The sequence below is a fragment of the Ischnura elegans genome, chromosome 2 (assembly GCF_921293095.1).
Source record: "Ischnura elegans chromosome 2, ioIscEleg1.1, whole genome shotgun sequence".
NCBI lineage: Eukaryota > Metazoa > Arthropoda > Insecta > Odonata > Coenagrionidae > Ischnura > Ischnura elegans.
The window spans coordinates 18,102,269-18,128,838 of NC_060247.1; the positions used below are offsets into that span (position 1 = coordinate 18,102,269).

The 26,570-nt window shown below is 38.5% G+C and overlaps 1 protein-coding gene across 2 annotated transcripts in view; it reads right to left on the reverse strand.

Moving 5' to 3' along the window:
- Positions 1–26,570, reverse strand: part of LOC124153452 (neural cell adhesion molecule 1-like) — a 463,051-nt gene that overhangs the window by 113,726 nt on the left and 322,755 nt on the right. The gene's annotated exons all lie outside the window — the stretch shown is intronic.

Here is a 26,570-nt window from a genome sequence, read left to right on the forward strand (position 1 = left end):
GTCTCAAGAACTCCACGGCTTTCATTTCTACCTCGTAGCAAAAATGTTTTTACTTAAGAAATTGCGATGGAATTTATATCACTTTCTTCCTAAATTGCTGAGCAGTATCTTGGAATCATAGGTAATACTGGTTGATTAATACTACTTCTAATTGATTGAGATTAATACATCACGCTAGATAAATTCAACCGATTCAGGCGTGACTTGGTAGACGCTGAAATAAAGGGTAGTTGCACTTTTCCACAGTAAAAATTATGAAAACGTGCGACGAACTTTTATATAAATAATACGCTACATATTTACCTCATATTGGGAGGATTTGACTTACTGATTATGTTTCATAACCTAGTCTTACTGCTTATTAATGTGGGAGAGACAACTTTATAAATAAGAATTGAAAAAATAGAGAAAAACTAGAAAAATCACAATGAGGTCTTATAGGATCATATTTTTTGCTGGCATGTAGAGACCACAAGGACAATGACGGATGAAAGCCCATAAAATTTGAACGAATATTGCAGTCTCCTCCTTTTACACTAATCAATGATCGAAACATCTCCTGCTGGTCGCGATAATAATCGCAAGAAGTACGATATAAGTGTCAGGAGACAGTGTCTCGTGCCATTCATAACAAACAACCTCCCGAGGAAAATTTAATGCAATAAACATTACTTTTAACTCGATGGCTTAGCAAGTTCCGAGCAAGTTGTTTGCGGACAAAACCTTCGCACCAAGCCATGAATTCGTTCCGACGTACCCAAATTTCATCCGCAAGAACGGGAAAAACGAGGAAACCGACGAGGCAGGAGTGTTAGTAGTGCTCCCCACTCAATCCGAGGCAACTTCCGAAGGCAATGACGCCCGTGTGGCGGGTGGGGTGGTTGGGAGTCTTAAGGAAAAAGAGGGAATGAGGCTCTCGCCTCTTGAAACTGCATCCTGGTCTTTTTTCCTCCCCCTCAGCCTCCCTTATCCTCTTAATAGCGTGGCAACGGCCAAGAAAGATAGGAGACTTTTGTCTGTACGGCTACAGTCCCTCGAGAGCCATTGACCCTTCAACAGTGGAACCACATAATTTGCAAGCTTCTTAATATCACGGGGAGGGGAAGAGTTCTGATGAGGGAGGGGGTTGTTGTGTGTACTGAGATGGGGTAGGTATTACGAGGCCTTGAGAAAGTCTGCGGGCGGGTGGTTAAGGGTCTAAGCAGGTAATGCAATCCAGACATGTTGCTATCCCGAATACTAGGATATTTGAGTTGATAATTTGATTTTGTACTGAGACGTCGTTTGTAATTTGCCTTTTTTTCAAGCATTCATATAAAACTTCGTATTTGTTCAAATTAAAGTAATTACTAAAAATTTGAAATTGCTTTCCATTTATCGCAAAGCATAAAGTTTTATTCCCCAAGAAAATAGCACATATTTAAAACAACAATCTATTTTCATAACGAGGATTTAATTGCCATTTCAGTGGAAGAAGTATCAATAAAAAAATAGAAGTTGATTCAATAGGCATACCAAATTTCTTCCTAAATTCTAAACAATTGATCACAGTTAATACGTTGCAAATGTGGATAATAGGAAAAAAACGAATAACCAAAATTTTAAAGATCCTTCATAAAGTCTATGCAATCATTACATATGAAGGCAGTGCACACAATTTAGGTAAAGAGTGTGAAAGAAATGCCTGCACGTCATACGTAAAATAAAGTAACTCTACAAATGTTTTACAGGGAGACGAAGTGCACTGTGGATGCCTTGACACGATCCGTGGGAAAAGAGTGGAGTACCTTAGAGGTTGCATTGAGGAAGAGGTGGGCGTCGATTAATGTGTGGGAGAGAGGAGCGATGGATGCAGAGTGGAGGCGGGATTAGGAGTGGTGCAGGCTTGCTTAAAATGAAGCAAACCGTCTCGGGTTGAAATGAGCAGACGAGTTCCTCTCCTCCACTGGGGGGGTATGAGGGGCCGTTTCGGTGGGGGGACGGGGGGTAAGTCCCCCGGGGTCGAGAGGGGGAGGTTTTTAAGGTGGAGGATGAACTGCCATCCACTCCAACGCGCGAAGTTGGCAATGAGGTTGGGTGATGAAGGAGAGGGAGTGAGAGCAGTTTTTTTCTAAGTAATAAGACTGTTGGAGCGGATGGAGGAGTATGGGTGCTGATTAGATGCTGAGGATTGTGCGGACGGGGTTAGAGGAGGCGAAGCCCTGCGCGCAGTCAAGGAGGAAGGGAAGGGGCTCGAAATTCGATTGAACTCTACATAAGTGGGCGGGGCTGCGGTTGCGAAGGGATAAGATGTGTGCGTCTCCCCCGGCGGAAGAAAGGAGGGTGAACTTGGGAATTCCCTTGCGTCGAAATCATTAGATCGCTGCCGCCACGTGGAATATATTAATAAGTGGATTTATTATCCGGGTTCATCCTACTCTAATATTGAAGCGGAGACAATGGGCAGTACCCATCCAGAATACAAGCAAAAGTGAAGTGAAATGAAATGAGAGATAATCTTGCGGGACCAGTTCAACAGGACAAGTTCAACCGGCGTTTACCAATAAAAGTTACTTATTAAGTTTGAAGTTTCATGAAAGATAAGGTCATCTTGCATTCGGTAAAAAATGAGAAGTAGGTAAATAAAAAAGACAGCATTTGATGAGCGATTAGAGAAATGTCAAATAAAAATAGTGGAAAAAATAATGTAGACAATAAGTCTTTGCTAAGGCCAAATACTACCCACGTAATTCGCAATTAGTAGGATATTAACTAAACCGTACCCTATCCTCAGTTTTTTAACACAGTGGGACTAGCATTGAATAAAAAAATTCAGTAGCAGAGTATTATAAGTTATAGACTATGTTAAGAGGAGAAAAATAAAATACAACTTAACGTACTGATAATGTATATATTGTCTCAACGAAGGACATTAGCAAAATAAAAAATTGTGATTGTTGAGACAGACGGACTATCAAAACGCCATTACACGTGCGAACTGAACAGTAAGAAACCTGAACAGTAAGTATGGAGTAAAAGTTTACGTATGAACCAAGGGAACAGACTTTTGACAACAAAAGATCGCGAACGGCACTAGTATTCTGAGTAATAAAATAAAATTTCAAACTTATCAGGAGCTACCATATTTAATAAGGTAACGTTAAGGACAAAAAAAACTGATTATAGATAAGCGCTTGAATTTCCGGAGAAATCATCAGCAAATATTTAAGGAAGACAAGGCAACCGAGTCTTATCTCCAATGATTTTGATTCTGATCCACCATTTTTTCCGCACTTGAGGAATTAGTTTATGTGTACCATGATTTTGCCATGCCAAAACGCGATAGCAGAAATTATACTTTCAGGTATGAGGGAAATCGAATTATCTCTGATGAACAAAGTATTACGACACCTAGCGTACTGAAGCCATAGAAGTGATCATAGCAAAAAATCTCATTTTAAGGGTACTGAGACTTGTAAACGGGGATTTTTCATTGCTTTAACGCATCATTCAGAAGTTTCGGCTGATTTAATCAACGAGTTTGAGACACCTTGGACCGGAAGCGATCCGCACAGGAATGATATGGAAATGAGATTTTGGGAAATGGGCAAAGGGAAAGTGTTTTGTTGGGGAGGGAGAAAGCCTTTATCCAGGCGCAAGCATTCAAATTGCACGGGGGAAAGTGAAGGGAAAGGATGGCGGAATGAAAGGAACTTGACGCGAGAAAAGGACACTGAAATACCGTGATTGTTGGGAATGGAGTTCCAGGCAGCGCAACGCAGGAAATGGAGAAATAAAATCTTTCTCTCGCGACTACTCCGGAGCTGGCTATACTTCTCGCGACCCAACAGCTGTGGTCCCTGAGGAGGAGGAGTAAGTAGTTCATATCTCACATTACAGAAGCCAGCATTCTCAGAAATTATCTCAGTCACAAAAAGACTGTTGTTCAGTAGCCTCCTCGGAGTAAATGGACACAGGCACCTGGCATGGCTACGGAGTGGCTGAAATCATATGCCAGCAATGCAATCAAAAAACTTCAGAACAATGTTGAAATTCTAGAAGAAATTTTAAAAAAATACTATTTTCAATCATTAAAAACAAAACTGGGTGTAGATGCCAGTAGGCTGAAATGAAAATTAGAACTGAGCGTTCTATATACAATTAAAATTGAAGACTTTAATTCCATTAAAAGTTACACTCAATCTCTGATACCAAGCATTTAAAGGAGAGTTCGGAGAGTTCTATTTTTTAGGGAAGTATTTCCTCTCAAAGTTGCACGCATTCTTGATTCAACCAAATAAACAAGAGAATCAGCGTTATTCATGGCCGCGGAAGACTTGAGGGATGGTTGGACCCATGGCATCACAGCTTCACCAGAAGTCATTTAAAATGGAGTGAGTGCCACTGGGATTAAATGTTATAACCTTGGTATAGAAAGCTAAAATACTAGGCAATAACCTACCTGAACCCGGCGAATAGTCACTAAGAATATAATGGTTAAATAGTTCTTGGAGTATAGGTCCAATGTATATGATGCAAAAAAGTTGTAGCCAACGTTTCAGTTTATTTTAAACTATCATCAGGGCTTAGCTTTGCACATATTTATTAATATCAATTCAAAGCTAGTTAACTCTAGAATGACCGGAGGCAGTGAATTGAACTTTTGCGTTTTTCTTTCGCGCATCATTTCGTTATTTTCCAATGAATAACGCTGAGGTTGTTGACTTTTAATATTTTGGAAAAAATAACCTGAAAATGAAAGTTTTTCGGCTTGAAGACCGGCTTACCCCGGTTATTCTAGTGTTAAACACTCCGATTAAACAGACAGTAGATACCAAGGGAAACCTGAACCCAAGCCCGAGCTGGTGGAGTTCAATGAGAGTATATCAAACTATTCTTGCGTGTCCGCTGATGCTGAAGCGTTTTATGAGAGGACCAAAAAGCCGTGGGCTTTGAAATGAAATTGCTTTTCCCAGTCGAGTATTGGCTAGTTTCGAGGAATTCATTTTTTACGGGGAAATTTCGCTTAAGCCGTTGGGTTCCTGACTAAATACTACAAGCACTGACCACAAGAAAAGTCTTAACTTCTTTACAGCCACGTCAGTAGCTAGCACGTGGAATGAACATGTAAAAGTGGGAAATTGAGAACGGAAGTTGGCGAGATGCATACTCAACAGGGATGAAGCAGTCCAATATGGCCTAAGCTGCAAATTGGTGGAGGGTAAAAAGAGACAGACAATCAAGACGGACTAGGGAGAGCTCAGGAGTATCAAAGGTGAAAAATAACTGGAAAATAACTGAATGATTTTTGTGCACATTTTGGACTTGCATATTTCGAGTAAGGGCTCGTGCAGCCATAGAGGTCGTGGTTTTCCAATGTGCAATAGCATTGATGGAAAGCTAAATGGTAATATTAATAATTCAGAGTTGAAACTGACATCCGATTAGTACATTTTTTAACAATTTAGTTTTTTAACAATTTCCTGATAGGGAAAATGTTTCCCGTTGTGGTAAACATTTTACTTCTGTCACATTAAATTTCCGAAAGGTCTAAAAAAACCGTTAAGTGATGAAATCAACACATTAGAAGCCTTATGTATGTCTTGATATACAAATTGTCTACACGTATTAAACATTATCAAGTTTGATTATTACTCAAAGAATGAATAAGCTAAATGAATATTCCCCCTAGTTACTCCGTGAATGAAATAGTGCGAAAATAATGGGACCTTTCCATTGCAGTTCCAACTTCAAATAATTAATCTGAAAATTTTCCTGAAAATTCGAAATCTTTGATAGCTATCGAAAGTTTCTGTTCATCGTAGCGATAAACTGAATGGCATCACTATGAAGAACATAAACTATGCACAACTTCCTCCCTTCAAATACATTAAAATCCTTGGGTGCTAACGAGGTGCCACTTTACAAATGATTAAAAAATGATTCACCTTTCGCTGTCAGCTTCATTTTGATGTGAGTCACAAAGAAATGAATCAATAGAAAATATTTCAGTAACATATAAAATGAAAATAAAATATTAAAAGGCCAGGAATGGTAACAAGTCAACATGCAATTACATTGACGTATGAGACACATAGAGGACCACGAATGTCGACTATTAGAATGGCGAAAATAAAACATTTTAGTGATGCAGAGAAACTAATTTCTGAGGTCCCGCTTCAGTGCTAAGAAAAGGAAGGCGCTATTACCACAAATGGAATGAAAATATAAAGATATCCTGATATAGCAAAAGGGTCACTTTGTTAAAAGGCATTTTCGTGTCATTTCGAGAGAAAAGATGAACATGACAAAGTTTACCCAAGAAAAAAATAGAAAATGACAGATGAGAGGTGCTTGAGACAGGCATAACACGATTGTTTTTTCAATTGGTTACTGGGAACTATCTTTTTTCCGCAGAGATCGTTTTGGTGTTTGATTAAATTGATGAAATACGATGAGGAATGATTCTTGGTTTTGTCGGATTCTCACAAACCTTTTATAAAATAACGTGATGCTTGAAGTATATAATAGACTAACATTTGCGAAGCCAACCTATTAAGTTCGAATGAAAACCAAAGCTTTTACGAAGATTGATTCACTCACGACCACCAATTGAAGAGAGTTTTGAATTACTTATGGCTCTCAAGCGTGGAATACACAGTCAATTGCCGTTAACCATCTAAATATTAAAAGCATAACAGAGCGAATTATTTCAGTAAAAAAGTGGTACGGAATTAGAGAGAGTTTGAAGTGTATTATAAAACGAAAAATATTTCATAAATATCGATCGTGAAGAGTGCACAGAACTCTTTATATTATTTACCGGAAAGCTTCAACCTTATATTCACAGTTAAAGAATTATGATTCAAAGAAATTATAAAAGAAGAAGAATATCCACTACGATGGGATTTCAGGAACTATGTTTAAGTGTCAGTATTCATGTGGCATACAGCTTTTTTATTAACAGCCCAAATATTTAACCCAGAACAAACTTGGGCTCTTAGTAATGCTCCCAAGACTAGCAAAATCATGTTTCATTAAATAAGTCTGTATACAGTAATAAATATATTCAATGAATAAGAATGAAATCATCAATTCAACCGGCAAACAAGTGACTTAAGGGAGAGACAACATATATGTATTTAGTTTTAATTTTATGCCACGTAACTATGCAATTTCTATATCCTTGCATCACAGGTATTTAACGTCAGGTACATAGAAGTAAGAAAGAGGATTAAATGCCAATTAGATTATTTTTCATCTACTCCTGCAGCGTGCCAAACTACTAATGCTAACTCACTTACTAATACGAAATGCGAAAGAGTACGAGTAATATTCTTTAAATTGGATGTATAATTTTACAAGAGGAATTTTTAGAATCGGAAAAATGGGGAAAAATATATAAATTAGATAATGGCTACGTAGCAGAAACTATCATCAACGTAAGTAACCTTGAAAGATGTGGAAGTAGTCAGTATGTCAAGCTTCAGGTTCGATCGATCGATCCCCTCAGTTTTGATGGGCTTTTATACCCTATATCCATCCAGCCTCCGGTGAGTATATATACCACCTCTTCGGCGGCGGTGATTTTTTCGCAAGTGCGAAAATCAGGGAAAATTGACGATTTAAGTGTATAGGGACCAGTGTTACCTTTCCAGTGTTAGTGAAGGAGAATTAGAAAGACAGGCTTCTAGTGAGCATGTGCAAAAGCACTCTAAAATTAACAAGACTACATACTAACGGCGACTGAAGCCGTGAAACGGCCCTGAGTGGCCCCAAAATGACACTTCAAATATTTTTATGACACTTCTTTTTTGATTTTTACACAATTTTTTCATTTTTTTGTTGCATACAATGCATTTTGTTCATTTTATTATTTTTTTTGGTACATTTTTCAAGTTTTTATTATTTTTTTTGCTTGATTTTGAACAATTTATATATATTTTTTTTTGTTTTAAGTAAATTTTCTTATTTTTTCAACAACAATACAATACTAATAATTATTTTGAAAGAAAAGACATAGGAAAGAATTCGGTATTAGCGAAATAATATTTCTTTTGGAAGTCTGTAGCTTTTGAAGCGTTTAAAATGTACTGGGTAATCCCATAGAGTTTTTGTGAGCGGGTTGCGTGAAAGGGAGTTCTGAAGTCGCACAGCTTGTGACTTGATGAACTCGTGTATTTTGGGTACCTTGTGAGCGCGTCTTATTTCGGTAATTGGTATGAGTCTACGTTGGTTTGTGATGTAGCGCAGAGTACGATTTTGGAATGTTTCTAAGCGTTTGATATTCGTAAGGGAAGTGCTGCCGAACACTTCGCACCCGTAAAGCAGCCGAGGTCGAATGTAGGATTTGTACAGCGTCACCTTGTCCTTTCTAGCGATCGCAGATCGCGAATTTAGAAAGCAACTAAGAGCTATCCTAGTTGCTGTTGCTGATTTCAAGGCTTGCTTTACGTGCGCGGACCAGAGTAATTTGGAATCGAAATGTAACCCTAAGAATTTGTGTTTTGAAACCATTGGTACTTTGCAGGAATTAAAGGTAAGGGAATTGGAAATAGGTTTTTTTCGTCGTTGAAAGACGACAAGACTGCTTTTGGCAGCGTTGATTGTCATCTTCGACGAAACAGTCCACTTTTCAAGAAGAGAAAGATGGGTTTGGAGTTTACGCAAAGCGTAAATGCCGCTCCAGGATTGAGCCGCTATTGCGGTATCATCGGCAAACATGAAAGTTTGAGTTTGTGGAGAAGAAGGAAGGTCATTGACATAGAGGTTGAAGATTGTTGGTGACAAAATGGCGCCCTGGGGAACGCCACAGTTTGTTTCTCTCGCTTGCGACAATTCACCGCTTTCAGCTACCTGGAATATTCTCTCGTGCAGGAAACTCTGTATGAGTTTCAAGAGATCGGGCGGAATGTTTGCCCTGCAAAGCTTAAGAATTAGGCCCTTGTGCCACACTTGATCGAAGGCCTTGGCGACGTCGAGGTAAACCACTGCCGTATACATACGGCGTTGATAACCTTGGGCAACAAATTCAGCTAGTCTTAGGACTTGGTGCAAAGTTGAGATTCCTTTACGGAATCCCATTTGCTCCGGGCGGAGAACGTCATTTGTCCGTAAGTAAAGGTCGAGACGGGTTTTGATGATTTTTTCGAACATTTTTGAGATGTTCGAAAGTAAGGAAATTGGGCGGCGGTTGAGAGGAATGGAAGGATCTTTGCCGGGTTTAGGAATGAGGACTAAGCGCGCTGCTTTCCATGCAGATGGAAAATAACTGGCGGCCATGCAGTTATTAAACAGCGCTAGGAGATGGAGAATGACAGGTCTTGGTGCATTCATCAGCTGTCTGTTCGACACCTCGTCGAGTCCAGACGCTTTTCTTGGATTGAGATACTTGATGAGTAATCTCAATTCAGTCTCAGTCGCAGGAATGAATGGAGGAGTAGGAGTATTTGCAAGTGCTGAATACTCTATTTCTGCTTCTTGGTCGTCGTCAGTCACCGACCAATCAGCTTTTAGTGTCATTGTGGCCTGAAAGGCGTCAGCTAAGATCTCTGCTTTGTCCTTAGCGTCATGGATGAACATGTCATTTTGTCGCAAAGGAACCTGAAACGGCCCTTTTTTAGTCAGGGAACGCGCCAACTTCCAAATGGAGTTGTCGTCAACAGAAAGAGAATTAATTTTGTTCATCCATAATTCCCTACGATGTCGTGCAATTTCTTGCTTCACTCGAGCGGCAAGAAAATTGTAAAGTTTTCTGTCAGTAACGTCATGTCTCCGAATCCATCGTCTACGCATTCGGTTTCGTTCCTTCATGAGTTCAAGGATATGGTCAGGAAGGATATTTGGATCGGCCGGTGGCCGGAAGTATGGACAAGAGGTTCGCTCTCTTCAAGGAGCGATGCAAGGACATAATGAAATATTTGTTAACTATGGAAATTTTATCCACCCAATAGCCATAGCAAAATCAATACTTCATTACATACTCTAGGCCAAGAGTAATTCAAGAGTGTTCGTGAATTGCTTGCTTACCTTCAGCTTTTAATTTTCTTGCGCTTGATAAGAAAAAAACTCTCTACGAACATGAAAAAGTAATTGATATAATAGATATTTGTCTAAAACAGTTTCCCGTTTGAAATAATTAGAAATCCCCCTACTAACGAAGGACGATCACTGAAATAAATAAAGATCGACTTTATCTCGTTTATAAATTATAGACGCCGATTAACTTGTCTTGTCCTCACTTCATTCATACGTTGGTTTCAAAGAGGAGATTTTTCTGCCTCGCTCACTGTTGCTGGAATTTGAACAAAAATTTATCTCACAGCTGAAAAAATAAAAGAAAAACAAACTTTTGAATAAATGCATTCTTTCCGATCAAAGTCCATCAAATTTAACAAAGATTATAAACGTCAAAAAGCAATATTCAACTCACCTTGTGGGCTTTATATTCTTGAACTTCTTTCACTAAACCACCTAAAGCTGCGGGCCCATAATATTGAAGAAAATAAAACATTCTAGCCTCAATTACCTGCAGGTATTTTCTAGAAGAGCGAATGATGGCTCAATAAGCCATTTATGTGATGCTGATTGCTTATTTTTTAGCAAATAATTTCGAACAAAAGAGACATCGGAAAGGGAAGTCGGCACTTGAGAGACCTGTCGTGGCATTAACAAGTCCGACGGCCAGCAAAGGTGGACGGATTTCGAAAAGAAACTGTGAAATAAGATTCCCGACTTAAGTTCACCAAAACATGTCAATCGCCCCAAAGAGTGGTCCTCTCTTCAGCCATCATAGTGGCACGATCGATATGGCGAAGGGTAGGTCGTAGTCGAGAGCTTGGAAGGGGGCGGAACGAGTCGAGTGCTTCACGGGGACCAATGGCAATCCCAGAGCGCGCACCGTCGTAAACTTTTTTCCCTCCTCGGAATGGGAGAACCATCGACGATAATCAGAAAAAAGTTTGCATCTGCAGTGAGGGGTTTGAGGAGGGAAGCGAAGATACGAGAGGATGGAAGAGAAGGGTGCAATCCAAGAAGACGCGAGGGGAAGTAGAACTGAGAAAATGAGAGGGAAAGGCAATGGGCGATTCGACCCTTCGAGGAAGCTGGTCCGAAGGGGCTCATACAGTGGCTGGGTCGATTGAAATGGTCTTCGATGGCTAAGATGATACAGGATACGATGTGTAACCACCGAAGGCGATGGCAGGCATCGAAAACTTTATTTCAGTGCTCATAACATCATGGAATTAAAATTAAGGTGAGGTAAAATTTTACACTTTTGGATGAGGGAAAGTAAAATTTTTATGCTTTTGAGTCACATTAACTATGGGCTTTATAATGTTGCTATAAGCATGGGGTCGCTGTCGAAAATTACTCATCCTTGGGTACCCATTATTAGTCTACACAAATAAAAATGCTTCGTAAATCATTCTTAGGTAAAAAATATTTCGTCGAATAAGTACGTACAGGTACAGGTACTAAGAATTAGTCGAAATCGATTTTTAGCCGGAAAAGTGCCTTCTAAGACCACTACGCGACGGTCGACGGACGACAAACAATAACGATGCTGACAACTCCTCGATTGCTATTTGACAACGAAATTCCCATCAATCCAAAATCTTCGACAAAGGAGGAGCCTAAGTAATGAAAAATAGTAAAATAAATACCATCCTTTACCGTCAGCAATTCACAGCTATCAAAAATCGAAGAATTTGGCAGTGCAACTTGATAAGCATCGGAATAATTGTTCATTGATTTCATAGATTACCAATTTTTTTCATGAAACAAGCTATCCTCAGAGGAGTTCCAATTCGAGAATTTAATACCTGCGCAGTCATTTCTTCATCATAAAAAAACCTAACTAGAATGAGGAGGAGAAAGGTTGGATAAAATAGCCCACTATCACGGAGAAATATAAGAATCAATTAAAATTTAATGACCAAACTTTAAAGAATGTTAAACTTAAGCTTACGGCTGGGCCTAATTATGTATATAAATCGTGCCGCTCATTTCATATAGGCATTCAAAGATCTGATGGAGAAACTTTCAACCCATGCTTGGGGCAATAGTGGAATTCCAGGCATATCTCAGAAGTTGTTCAATCCTTCAATCAAATTCAACTTGGGAAGAAGGGAAGCATAAAATCAATAAAATCATTTTCTTGTGTTACCAGACAAGGTATCACTTATACAGGATGAAATAGAAATAAAAATATAAAAATAAAGGAAAATAATTATAGAATATCGGAATTTGAAAAAGTATTTTGGGAATTTTCTTGCAGAAATAACTTATCCTCATCAAGTATTTCATTATTGATCACAAAGGGCTGATATGAATTCGTCTAATAGAAAGTTTCATGACTAAGTCGAGTAAACGTTCCCCGAGTTCTCACGTATCCATTTTCGTATAGGAAATGACAGAACGAAACAAGGTGACAAGAATACGGTATATTTTGAATATAGTGACAAGAATAGTATAATTTGATAATTAAACCTGGAAATTGATAGGCTAAACTAATGTGTGGCCCTTTAATCGTACAAAATGACCTCTACTGTGCGTGCGTGCTAAAATTAAAATTTTCAAGCTTACAGAAGTTTTACTGAGACGATTTTACACTAATTTAAGAATGAAATAATGTTAGCATTTCTTTTTTAAAAAATGTGAACCCACCCACTCCAGATAACAACGGAAAAAAGGCATAATTTTTAGTTTTGAAAACAGACCTCTTAGAGTATCCTCTTTTTAAAGGGCTAATATTTCACATACTGAAAAGTGAAATGCATTATAAAGCTGGAAAGATTAGTCTTGGACGGAATGCAAGGAGAGCAATAACACATATTCATGTAATATGTTTTGCCTTTTGTTAAGAGAATAGTTCCACTTTACCGTCATTAATCTATTACTATTTTTAGTTTCAACATAATTTTAACTAAATCCAAGAAAATTAATTATGGGGTGAGGTTATCAATGAACTGAAAATACAATTCTAAAAGACCAGACAGATATTCTCAATCGCCTGTGATTGACATGTATTAAATAATGCTCAGCTTCGATGACTCAGTAAATTTGAGAAGCTCCACACGCAATATGTTACAGAACTCCAGGAGTAAGAACATTTATAATGGAAAGTGAGCTATTTTGTGTAAACACATCGGCACCATCAACATGGAACTCTTTCAGGTTTATCCTTTCAAATACTTTACGCTGAAAGCAAACTCCGCTACACTATTTACAAACAAGAAAAAAATTCGTATTATTTCCTTGGGTCTTATACTTGCCTAATTGGCGGACGCAGACCTGAACATCATCCAAGTCAACACGCGGATTTGAGACTAGCAATAAAGGACCCACAAAGACTTACCCTCTAAAATCCACTGGATAAAGGCCCGCATCATCTAGGTCACTACTGCAATGCAAATAAATCAACTGGGAAGAATTAAGGGGGAAAATTCCGAAGATTTTCCCCTTATCTATTTACATTCAGCTTTAGAATGATCATGAGTCCAGGATATGGGAAGGGAACGCAAAGTTTGAAATTGTATTGGTGTGTATACGAGAGAAGGCTTCCCACACCAAATTCCAGTCGGTGATGAGTTTGAAAGGACGCAAATCTGGCTTCAAAGAGAAACTCCAGATCCCTTTCACACATCAAGCAGCGCTAATTGAAGGAGGAGAATCCACAATGATAGTCACATAAATAGGTTAGGAATTCAAGTTTGTCAATCATTCATAGAGGCAGAAATTTCATGAGGCTTAAAATATAGAACGCAGAACGCTCAGGAGCAGCAAAGGTGAGAATGAGAGCGTGTGCGATGAAAGGGGGAAATTGCGGTCTCTCGACTTTGAGGAGATGAAAAGAAACGACAGGAAGCACACCTCAAATTAGTCCCATGTGATTCAAATATTATTGGAATATCGGGAAAAATTCACAACTAAATGAATACACACTACACGAGAGGGTTAGGATCAGAGGGAAATTTAAAAGTATTCTACACCCATAATTACGTACTAGTAATGACTTTGGAGCCCAACTAGAGTTTTCAATTTTTTAAAAACTATACCTTATGTTTCATCACTCTTGCGGTCATTAATTTATGTGCGGTTTTACCCCCGGGCATCTCTCGTCTGAAAGCTTGAAAACCTATCAGTAAAAGTAATCTATAGTAATAGGTCATCCTCCCTTAATTACCATTAGACTTTACATTAACAACTGCGCTTTAGCCGAGAGAAATTCCCGGATTCAGTAAAAATAGCCCAAAGAAGCCGGTTTACGGTGGTTTAGACCTATCAAAAGCAAGGAACTTACAATTCTACAGCGGGAAAGTAGTTTAACTTGTGAGGTGGGCTACGGTTCTCCAGAGACCGACGATCCACGAAGCAGACGCGGCACAAAACATCCATTCAATAAACCCGAAAAGACGCTCTCAAGCTGTCGCCCGTCATGGGTATTTACGTCGCGCTGACTGAGGCCCTAGATGCGGTCGTGAGACGCATGTGGTCACGCAATTACGACGACCGTCAGCCCAAGGTTTGCCTTCTCACCCAGGAGAGAGGGAAAACTTCGAAAGAAGGCCAGAGGGAATAATGGTTTCGTAAGCGACCGGAATCATTGGCGTCGAGGGGTTTTGGAGGCAGAGAGGTTAGTTTATTGGACCGTGGGGGACAGAAACAAAAGATTTGGGGTGAAAAGAAAGGGAGGAGTGGTATGAACTGTACACAAGAGGGAAAAAGAAGGCGAACGGAGAAAACTTACAGAAGAAAAATCCACATTGTGAGACATGGGGGCGTTAAACCAATACGCTTTTGCACGCGTGCAAACAGAAGGAACATCGTTGATTTCATTGAGGACCCTATTTGTAGAAAGAACTCATCACCAACCGGGGATATAATTGCCATTAAACCAGCCGAGACGTTCTCGCGTGCCCCCAAATTCAATGGAATGAAAATTATCGACAGTGCTGATGCGGGATGGTTAATTTTTTTCAAACGAATTAGTAACCTTGTGCGTGGATGCTCCGTGGGGGAGGGAGACAAACGAAAATTCCCTCCAGGATCCATTAAATAAAATTACGAGTTAATTAGGGGGAACGAATTTCTCCGAGAGTAAAAAGGGATTTTGGAATCCATTTATTTCTCCAATGAGAGTTAATTAGACAAGAGAAAACAATCGGACTGCGAAAAAAAATCACGACCCGGAAATTAATGATGAGAGAAAATAAGGAAGGGGCTAGGGATGCATACTTAGAGGAAACTACCATGAAATGGTTTATTAAGCTAGCAATCGGCGATCACTGCTTCTTGAATCAGTGGTGCTGGTTTGAGCGATAATCCCTTCTCAGAGAAAAACTGAATTTTCCAGCGAGATATTATAAAATTGAGGATAGGTCATGGAAAATAGTAAAGCTATTTATAAAAGTTATGAAAAAAATATTAAACTGGTTTATATATAACTGCTACTCAAGTGACCGAGCACAAAAATGAAATCTATTTGAAAATTTATATCGCATTTAGGGTAAATGTGTCTTTAATTATGGATAAATACATACTCTAATTTACAAAATGGATTGACTAATATCAAACTACGCTAATTTTAGTTAATTTGTATTGGCTTCATAGACTTACGGTTACATGGGGCTATACAGCGTGATAATTACCGGATAGGGACTGTCTGCGCTCTGTGAATTGACGGGAAAAATTACATTGTGAAAGAGATTTATTCTTAACAAACTTCGCCTTATTAGGGCCCCAAGTTTTTCTACGCATGAGGGCGAATAAGATGTACTTATACGCGGCTCAAGACAACTCATAAGTAAGAAATGTGGGTATGACAAAAAATAAATATGGATTGTTTTTTGTAAGCAACTAACAAATATTTTTTACAACACGAATATAAAATCAAGTGGTGGTAACATACGCATTCATATGCTGGAGGCTAAGAATGCCAGTAGGATTAGTTAATTTACAAGTAAAATTCATGGAAAACTAACTCTAGAAAGAGTAAAAATTTATTAAGATATTTATACTTATTATGGGATACCACAAGCTGAAAATTGGGCTTAAAGTGTGAGTGGGTAACAATGTGATGCAATGGAGGTGAAGTAGATTTTCATTTAGCTTCAAATGATAATGAATATTTTTGGGCGATGACTGAAATTGAAATAAGAACTGAAAGAAATTTATGATAAAGTAAAAGACCACGTGACCCTGAAATGACGGCTCTAAAATCTTTTAAGGGAATCTAATGCGCAGCTGTGGCAAAAAAGGCTTTGTAAAAGTGCTTTACATCTTGTGTGTTGAGGAAACATGTTTAGTTTTCATGGTGATTACATTTTTGTCGGAGTATCAGCCACTAATGTTATCACTAAATACTAATCACCAATATTTTTCAGCCATAATTACTAGTGAACTAGCCAATTATCAGACAAGTTATCAAGCAGCGAAATAGCAATTTGTTTCCAACTTTGCTTCATATCAATTATTCATGACACTCTTATCTTTCATTAAAAGCTGATAAAAACGAGCAATCATCTATCGTTGATCACTTTGCACTGAAATAGACTTATAAAACACTTGATACTGGTTATCCCAATGCATCCTAGTGTAACGAGCATTGATCGGAGAAATGAGAACAACAATTCATCAATTAGCGACCATTCGTTGGGGGCAGCAACACCTTGTGCCGCACTTCGCGGCCCTGGGATACCACAGCATTCCGCCTTGTGATATCAAAGGGCCTTTAAGATCCATTCCGTATTCCCATTTAATTAACTTTAAATCCGGGGTTTATCAAACATTTGCGGCAAGCAGATAATCTCACTAAAGGCTCTCCCCGGGTCCGCACTAATGCGATTTCTTCCCGAGAGAGGCGGCTACTCCACCCTTTTCCGTCCATTTCCCCTCAAACCGCCGCCCCACAAAGTGATTCCATGAATGATAATTGCCACTGATACTGTCCCCAGCCTCAATCTTCCTCCCTTCCCCCTCTGTATACCATCTCTCTATCTAGATCCAAGGAATCGGCGATCAGGATTGACTTTTATGTGTTAAAACTTATTAAGAATTATCGGCATGGGCGGGAGAGGGGGTTGAGGAGGATGGGGCTGGGATATTGCGGAGCGGTATTAAGGTGGATAAGGGTGAATGGGGTGGGTGGAAGGAGGGATAGGGAAAAGTGGGCGAGGGGATGCGAAAAACGAGTGGGACTCTATCAATCGAGGTTTTATTAATGTGGGGAGGAATTTAAGATTCGCGGGAAATGGAAGACGGGGGTGGGGAAAGGTGGTGGTGATTCCAGGAAAGCCGGAGAAGGCAATCAAACTGGAAGTCGGTTCCAACCCACATTTCCCGACCTCCTTCCCATTCACCACTTATGTCTGAAAATTTATCCCACTATTTCCGCCTAGAAGCCGGCATGTAGTGTTAGGAGTCCCCGCAACACGATAACCCGTAATCCAGATACTAAAGTATATTGCAAAAAGTAATTCTACTTGTAATTTTAATCATATTATTAGTGAAAAGCAATATTTAAAATAGCTAAACATGGCCAATTTGATAGTATTCTTATTTCTTCGCATATTATTTAAAGCGTTGCACTTATCGGTGAGAAAAAATATACCCATTTATAGAGCTTGGATGCTGCCCTGATATTTTGTAGTCTGGCTTGACGCTTTCATTCTCAAGTACGTTGTACACATGATGTTCTTAAACGTATATAATGCACTGTACTCCCTCACCCTACTTCATTAGACCACGTTTTCTGTTAAAAGTTAACATTAGCCTAATCCCTGGGAACTTGCGATTCCAGGTGTAAGAATAATCACCATAACTAAATAAAAACGAACAAACTTTGTATTAATCCACCAATTTATTTACGCGGTAAGACTAGTTTCGACGAAGCGGCGTCATTCTCAGGTACCCACCACCAATGGTAATAATCACCGTTCCGAAATCTCAAAAGAGGTCCATTCTTCCCTAAATACATCCTTATTTTCATTTAATACTTCATCCTCCCTTGCTTTAAACATAAAGTTAGATGGATCAGACGCATATTAGACAATATAATGTCTGAAATTTTAAGTGATAAGCAATCCAACAGAGAAAATCAATAATCGTATTTTGAGATCACTGACACGGTTAATAAGACGTGTAAATGGCACTTACATAGTCTTCGCCGTATTAGAGGGATAAAAATAAAGCAGAGAGAAATAGAAAAATAAGCGTGAGTTAGAATGGCTTCACCTGATAATTACTATGAGAAGACTTACTGGAGAAAGAACCAAAATGTTCTCGTGGGACACCAGGCGCACGGAATGCCTTGGTATGGCATGCTGAAGACATCATGCTGAAATATATCCATACTTCTTTAAAGAACTGCTATGGAGACTTTAAATTTGAGTGAATAGTAACTGATAATCTGTCGCGAAATCAATGCTGAAAACGCCAACGGTATCTTTTCGAAGGGACACAAATAATAGCACAAATACCTCATCACTTGCATCAGCAGAGCTGTAGAATTTTGCGTTTCCCGAAATTTCGGGAACCGCCATTTTTGACTGGGATCCCGGGACACAGGATCCGGGCCAGCGCAGGAAGCAAAATCTAACTATCACCCAGCCAAAAATTCCCCTGCGGCCTAATTCTCTTCCCCCTTGTTCTTTCCTCCCCCGAAATTTAAAAAAGGACCCCCCCCATTCTCCCTCTGCCTCTTAATAATGCTTTTGTGCCTGGCGGTGAGGGACGAAATCTGAGAGATAGAATGAACTCTTTCTATCGCCATCCTCCAAACCCTCCCCCTCCTACGGAACCTACGGAATGCGATACGAATGGGAAGAAGGAATAGATAGGGGAGAGAAGAAGAACAGTTTGATTCCGAGGGATTCATGGGGGAGAGGGGCGGATGGTATGGAGCAGGGTATTGAGTGTCGCTAATGATCTGGGAAGGCCATGAATGATTCATGAAAACCTTTACTCGGAGTCTCTGCCTTCCCCCCTCCATTCCCGGAGGGGGGGGGGGATGGAAGGGGGTTTCCCATCGGCCCCTACGATTCTTTCTTTCCATTTCTTCCTGCTCTGTGCGACTTCTCAGCGAACTACGCTCTCTACCCTCGTCAGCCAATACGTATTAAGCATCATTCCCGCTCAACCGTTGTATTTTGTCTTTTCGCTACGCAAAACTTTTTATTTACCAATGCCATAACCTTGCAATTTTCAATCTCTACAAAACAGACTCCCATAAAAAATGTGTGTCGAATATGGAAATTTTTCATCTGAGAAAATACTGAGATAAAATTTTGAAATTTGATGTACAGGAAATTATTGAAAAATATCTATTTAAAATTTTTAAGATAATAGCTGAAGTTTTAGAACGAATTCATCATAAAATAAGAATGAGGATGCATCATTCCAGAGAAAGTGATGCATCCTCATTCATTATCAACTTATGTAATAGCTAATAAAATATTAACTCATTACGGGTTATCATGAGACATGACAGTCAGATAAGCAATCCGGAGGGCAATAGACGGCTAAAACAGAGAAAAGAGGCTTGGAAGGACTACATGAAATACGTGATGCGAAAAGGAAGAGTTGTGTTACTGTGAAAAGATTTAGCTCTTAGCTTTAGATTAGCTTAGTATCAGGTCAGTGGAAAGCTGCGTGAAATCCATCTCAGGATTGCTGACCAGTGATGTTGAAATTTTAAAATAAATAGCGTGTACTTAGATCCTTGGCAGAATTATTGATGGTCCATTTCACGTCAATTTCACTGCGAATTCAGTTTTGTTAGAAGAACTTTTTTGAGGACATGGAAATTAAATCGTTCACCGCAAAAAATATTCTCCTCTTCCGGCGATATTTGGTAAAATAAACAAGTTGGATAAAAACGGCTGGAATTCCAGTCATTGGATGGCCAGGGGAAAAACTTTTTATGAGGCATAGTGTTTATTTCGGCAAATCTTACAAGGTCAGAAAGGAATGCATTTATCAGCTGACTTATAAAAGTAAAATCTATTCCTACTCAGGATCGGCAATCCACCTCTTGGAATGACTTTAATTTAGCATGATCGCCGATTTTCACGTCTGCCTAATCCGCCGAATAGCATAAATTGTTTATATTTGCATAATTAATTAACCGAGTAAATAATTTGCTTTTGGGCAGCCCATAAAACAGTTATATAAAATTTTCGGACGGGATTCACAAATCTAAACAAACATCCATTGACTGAAGAGCAAATATTAGTTTTTTTTAGGCATCTTATCCCAGCCATTATGGCAATATAAAGTCAGGCACCTGTGATTTTTCGTGATTAATGCATTGAAAGAGACTCCAACGCGGCATTTTATTTCTTTTCCGTAAGAAATTTACTGGCAAAATATAGAGGGAATGTGATAATATATTATGTGGATGCATGGCGTATGATAATAATATCCCATGTACATTCATATTATATGACTAAATAGCATAGCTGATAGTACTGAAATTCCTGTTACGATGCTGATAAAAAGATACTCTTAAAAGCGTTCACAGCTAACTTCGTCGAGTGAGAAGGACACAAAATATCTCTGTTCAGCTCATCACCTAGGGGCCTCACCGAAATATATGAGTGGGTGAGAAGCAAAGGGGCACAAGTGATCTCTTTTTTCTACACAATCTTAGGTACAGAAATAAGGTATAGAAAACAAACGAGATTAATAAGATGTTTAGTAGTGCATTTGATTTTTCACTCGATGTCAGCATAGAACAGAAACTCACTCGTATCCCTTCGCAACCAATGTTTTGTGTATTTCTTCTAACAATTAACTTTACCTAACTCTGTTGAGAAAAAAATCACTTGTGCCCCTTGGTTCCTCAACCCCCCATATGTTATACTCCAGGAAACCTTCTAATAAACATATTTCTTTCCTGGGGTGGCATGTATTTTGCGTTACCTCCCAAGTGCACTTCACCCTCTACGTTCCCCATTCTCCCCACGAGTAACAATGAACATGGCGCGATCTTTGAAAAGTCTTCGCTTCGATTCACGAATACGAGATACTGTGTCCAATGGAATCCGTCTCGAAACTTTCCGTGCTTACGAAATATTACGTCTTCTAAGTTCTTGATACTCAAGGGTGAGGAGTTTTTCCCAGAAACGTCGTTAGCATTTGAAAGTTTCAATGCAAGGAGCATTGCCGTGAATACTTGTAAGAAAACAGAGAGGCCGAGGGTGGGTACGTTGCTTTGGTATTTTAATTCAGTATAAATCTTTCTTATCACCCATTGAAATGCTTGGCTCTACTGCCAAGCCTCCGTTCAATGTGTTGCTGTGGATTATGTTCCTCCGTTTTTCTCCCCAGCGTACTTCATAGCATGAGCTTATACACTATAGAGCATTCTTTTACAGCATAACGTATTAAAATTAAACCTTTTCAAAACCTTTCCAGAGTAACGTAATTCACAATTAAATAAATTCATGTTGAAGTAACGCCTTGCTAAAACTTCAACATGAAGTTTGCTACGCGATTTTTTGTGCATTCTATGCAGCATGGGAATATATCATTGTCCATTTTCACGATACGAGTAAATCGTATTCGTTTCCAATTAGGATAGGTTTACGATTCTATTGAAAATAAATGCGCTCAAAATTCAAATAAGTGCTTATGAAGCGTATTTTTTGTATGGTTTTCAAAGCGGGCACATAAGAGATAAAATGGAATCCCTTAAATATTTTAATAATTTTTTATACCACTCATATCAATCACTATTACATTAGCTAACCCTATTACAATTTTATCAATTAAAAATATATTTGACAATATGAACAATCACCGGTAATTATCAGATACCTAAATTTTGAAACGAAATTCATCGCCTTGAAATCAGTAATTACACAATTTTCAATCCGGATGGCATTAATTCATTTATAGCCGCGAATAACCTCAGAAAAAATGATCAATAAAAAATGTACTATTAAAACGCGAATGAGAGTGTTGGAACAAAATATTCATCATTCGCAGCGATCAAATTACGATTTAACAAAGCACTGGGAATTTCCAAAATTTTTAATCGGGAGAAAAACAAAATAATAAATGAAATAACGCAACGCGAAATACGTTGCGAATGAATCATTCAACGCTATCCAAAAATACGCAAAAAACGAACACGTGCGAATGGGGAATTCTGATTTTATTTTTTGCAGTGAAAGTCACAGTAAAGGCGACAGTTCCATTTCATCTGAATATCGATTCGTTATCTTGGTTAATTGGTATCTCAGTCAATTCATCCGATCATTCTTCATTTTTTACATCGGCACGAATATTCCTTCAAATACAAGTACGATACCTAAAATCATCCGAAATAAGTTTTTTTTACTGTATTTGATAGAACGCCGATAAAATGCTCTAAATGCGTATCTCTTTACGGGGAACTTCAGCATCCCTTTTCCCTGGATGTGTTTTTATGTGGATCTTGAAACCTTCCTCTTCAAGAATTTTAAAGAGCCAGATTTTACATGAAATCATTCACTGAAAATACCCAATTTAAGATCTTACTAAATCCAATGAAACTAGCGTTCAACATTTATAATAAAAATAAAAAGTTAACATCCAAAGCTATTCTGGACATTTTCAAAGAGATGCCGAATATTCCACGATTTTAGTGCATGAATATAATACAACTACTGTGAACTTCTAGATATTTTTTGTGAATATTATCTTCTCCATGAATAAATTCCCAAACATAGATTTTCCCATGCTTAATAAACTTGAATGGCAATTAGCGATACTCTTAAAGCAATATTAAAATATACTAAGTGATTTAAAGCAAGAAGTTAGCGAAAATCCAATGCTGCAGGAGAACTACGAGACCAAAAGTATGATAGTGCATATTTTTAAAATTCAGAGGGATATCACCTCTCGCTCCTTCGACAATTCCTCGTATTATTTGTTACATGGCAAACGATCGCAGGGCAAATTCCCTCTTCCCACCACTCCTCCCTTAACAGTCTTTCGAGCCGCCCAACCTTCACCCTCCACTTGGTCTCTTACCCTCTCAAACCCCTGCGCCCACCAAATCCCTTCCGCCTTCTCACGTCGACTTCCCATTGAATCCTGATCCCTGAGACTCCCCTTTCAAGCTTCCTTACCTCTCTACTTCCAACGAACCCTTTTTCTGCAACCCTTTCGCGGAGAAACCCCTTCCGAAATCCCTTTTCGGCGTCTCCATATGATTCCTCGACTATCTGCGCCTCCCAATCTTAAACAAATCCCGACTACCTCCTCCACCGTGTTATTTTTCATCCCCATCTCTCACGTTCCCTACTTCTATGGCTCCCCCTCCCCCTTTCCCTGGACAATCTCGCATCGCACTCCACGCGCTCGTGGTGCGGGTCCCACTCGACTCTTTCTATGTTCCTGTGATTGAAGGACGGTAATTTATGAAAAAAGAACGTGCGGCACTTCTAAAAATACTTCATTCCAAAACGGAATCGAGTTCCATTGAGGCAGAATACGTAGAGTGAGTATGTTGAATAAGCAGTTTGACTAATTAAACCTGTTATTAGGCCACGTGAAGTATACTGCCCATTTAAAATTGATCTCAAAATATTTGTGAAAAAAACAAAGATTGTAGCTCGCCCTGTAAGATAGTGGTGAAAAGTAATAAGTCGTACGTCTGACCACCGATCGGAATATTTGGGTTCAAATTCTGGCTAGGCCAAATGATGCTTTTATAGTGAATTTTACACTTGGGAAAAAATAAACAGTGTTGGTTGTTGATTTCGGGAAATGCTGGGTAGGTAACATTATCTGCTCGACGTTTCACTCCTACTACTGGGAGCGTTTTCAAGAGAATGGGAGGGAAGCCGTTCTCGTCCCGAGCTTATATAGGTTTCGTTAAACCATTGTTGACCCGATTTGAATTTTCACGGAAGGCGATAACCGTTGGTCATTAGATCAGCCGTTGGTTTTTATATACCAATCTAATGACCAACGGCTATCGCCTTCCGCAAAAATTCAAATCCGGTCAACACAATGGTTTAACGAAACCAATATAAGCTCGGGACGAGAACGGTTTCCCTCCCATTCTCTTGAAAACGCTCCCAGTAGGAGGAGTGAAACGTCGAGCAGATAATGTTACCTACCCAGCATTTCCCTAAAGCAATCACCAGCATTGATTAAAGAAGCTGTGGAAATCGTCACACGAAAAAGAAAAAATAAACACATCCAAATAACTAGCTTAAGGTAAAAAACGAGAAGTCCGATATTCTATTTTAGGAATTATGAAAATTAGAGGATAATTTTTCCTTCGTCACTGAAATTGAGTAGGCAACTTGAAATTGTGCTAAAATAGAAAAAAATATTTATTATCAATAATAAAGAATACGTACGTTATATGGGATGAGTGAAAATCAAAACGAAACCACGGATAAGAGCGAAAGTAACTCTTCCCACAAAATTTCATTATTTTGTGATTTGAAAATGATATATGATATTATATGGGTATTGATGATCAAATTCATTTTTAATTAATGACTATAAATGGTGTTATAGGAAAATGAAAGAACCATAATTAAATATAAGGAGCATAAATGTGCACAATCAACGTCCAACTTTTAAATCTTCAATAAATTTCATAGGTGGCCGGGGGAATCATCATTGATTCTTGTTTCCCGTTAGGTCACTCGAATTTCTATGTAGTAGATAATTTAAATTCGATTTGAATTCGAAATGAATACCTACGAGCGTGATGCGCACGCTCCTAGAGGGATTCCCCCGCTCTTTTCAATGCAAGTCCACAGAGGGATAGGCGCGTTTCTAATTTTAAAATGTAGAAAAAAAGGCATGGTCTTATGTACGAATTTCATTGGAATGTTCATGTACAAATTAAGGTCAGAGGACCTCTTTAAACACAACATTGGAAGTAATTATACTATCCTCTGTTAATACTTGTTTAGCGTTTTCCTTAATATTTACAAAGATACTTTGAAAAGATTTACCCTAAAGAATGCTACATAAAGTTGGCCATGAAAGAATACAGGGTCAGGCAGGAATAAGCCAGCTCTTTGCAAAGTCTTGTTAATAGTCATCGCATAGGAAACCTTAATGGAAAATTGTCTTCGAGTCAAATTAAAAGGCATGGTGGGATCCGACGGCGTTAACTGTATTCTTGGGATGAGGACAATCTTGCCGGAATCGATTATTTTTTTATTTTTAAAAACCAATTTTAGGAAACAATAGCAATATTTAGGAAGTAAGATATGCCGTCGCATGTTCTCTGATAAACTCTGTGCAATTTGGTACCTCATTTGTAGAGTTTGGTTGCCTATAAGTTGAGAAAAAGGTATCTATACAGTAGAAATAATATAGAGGATTGAAGCAGAATAAAATTTTATCTCGCGGACATTTTCGTCTTCAACGAGGAATAAAATCAAGTGAAACTCTACTAGATGTAGTCCTGCTAAAGAAAAATATTTTTTCCTTCCGCGGAAGTATTTAATCAAATTTACGGCAGAGCAAACGACTAAAAGCAAGAAGAGAAAAACTACTGGACCATGTTCATGATAGTAGAGTGAATAATACATAAACTACCCTCGATGGGTTCCTTATACATACATCGGAAAACATTTGAGCCTCTTGGACTGAACGGGAACGGCATACAGGCGAGCCTTTTCCATTATGCATACGATCCTTGATTTGCAATATGATCTGACACAACTGGCTAAACTTTTCATGGGAAACTAGCCATTCGCTCTAAAGTGCCTATCAAGATAATACTTTTGAATGAAAGCAAGCCTTATCTGGGAGTAACAGTGACGGCCGTGAACATCATTGTCGTGCTCGAATTCAGTCGTACTTGAGAGCATGGAAGGATAAATTCAGCAACAGATGCAATTTCTTGGACAGTCGAATTATTAACAAAATGGATTCCTGCCAAGAGAAAATTGAACTACGCATAGGTGAAAATTAAACGGGTAAGGAATGAAACTATCATAGCTGCATGAAAAATAAATAAATTAACATCCCCATTGTAGAGATGCCAAAATATAACGCGGTTGACATGGAAAATTTGTTTTTGAAAATTTTCTAAAAATTTTAGAATGAAAATGTAAGAATCTTTTTCCAAAATAATCAAATATTGGAATAAAAAAATAATATGGTGAAGTTAGTTTATGCCCCCAGCTGGTTGATAGAATTAAATAATATTTCGCGAATCATACAAGTGCTGTATTGATTGTTTACACCTAAGCATTAGAAGAGATACTGGTTCAATAATGTACATAAACAGATGGACATTTAATTAGAAAAATTATTCCTATTTTGGTAATCTTTCGCAAAAGTGAGAAATTTTAAGAGGATCTTTAGGCATTAAAAATTAAGTTATAAATAAAACTGAATGCGTGGGCCATATGAGTAATGAGTAATAATGACCCGCAAAAAAATGATACGTCCTCGCTTATGTACGTTAAAGGAGATTCATTTATCCTTAGTTGAACGTGAATAAGATCCAAATTTTTTTGTTTTGTCTCTGGTGCAAAATTAAAAAAAATGAAAACGTATCAAATCATACATGGTGCAGGCAAGTGCAACGTGTGATTGCGTCCTTTAGAGCGATATTT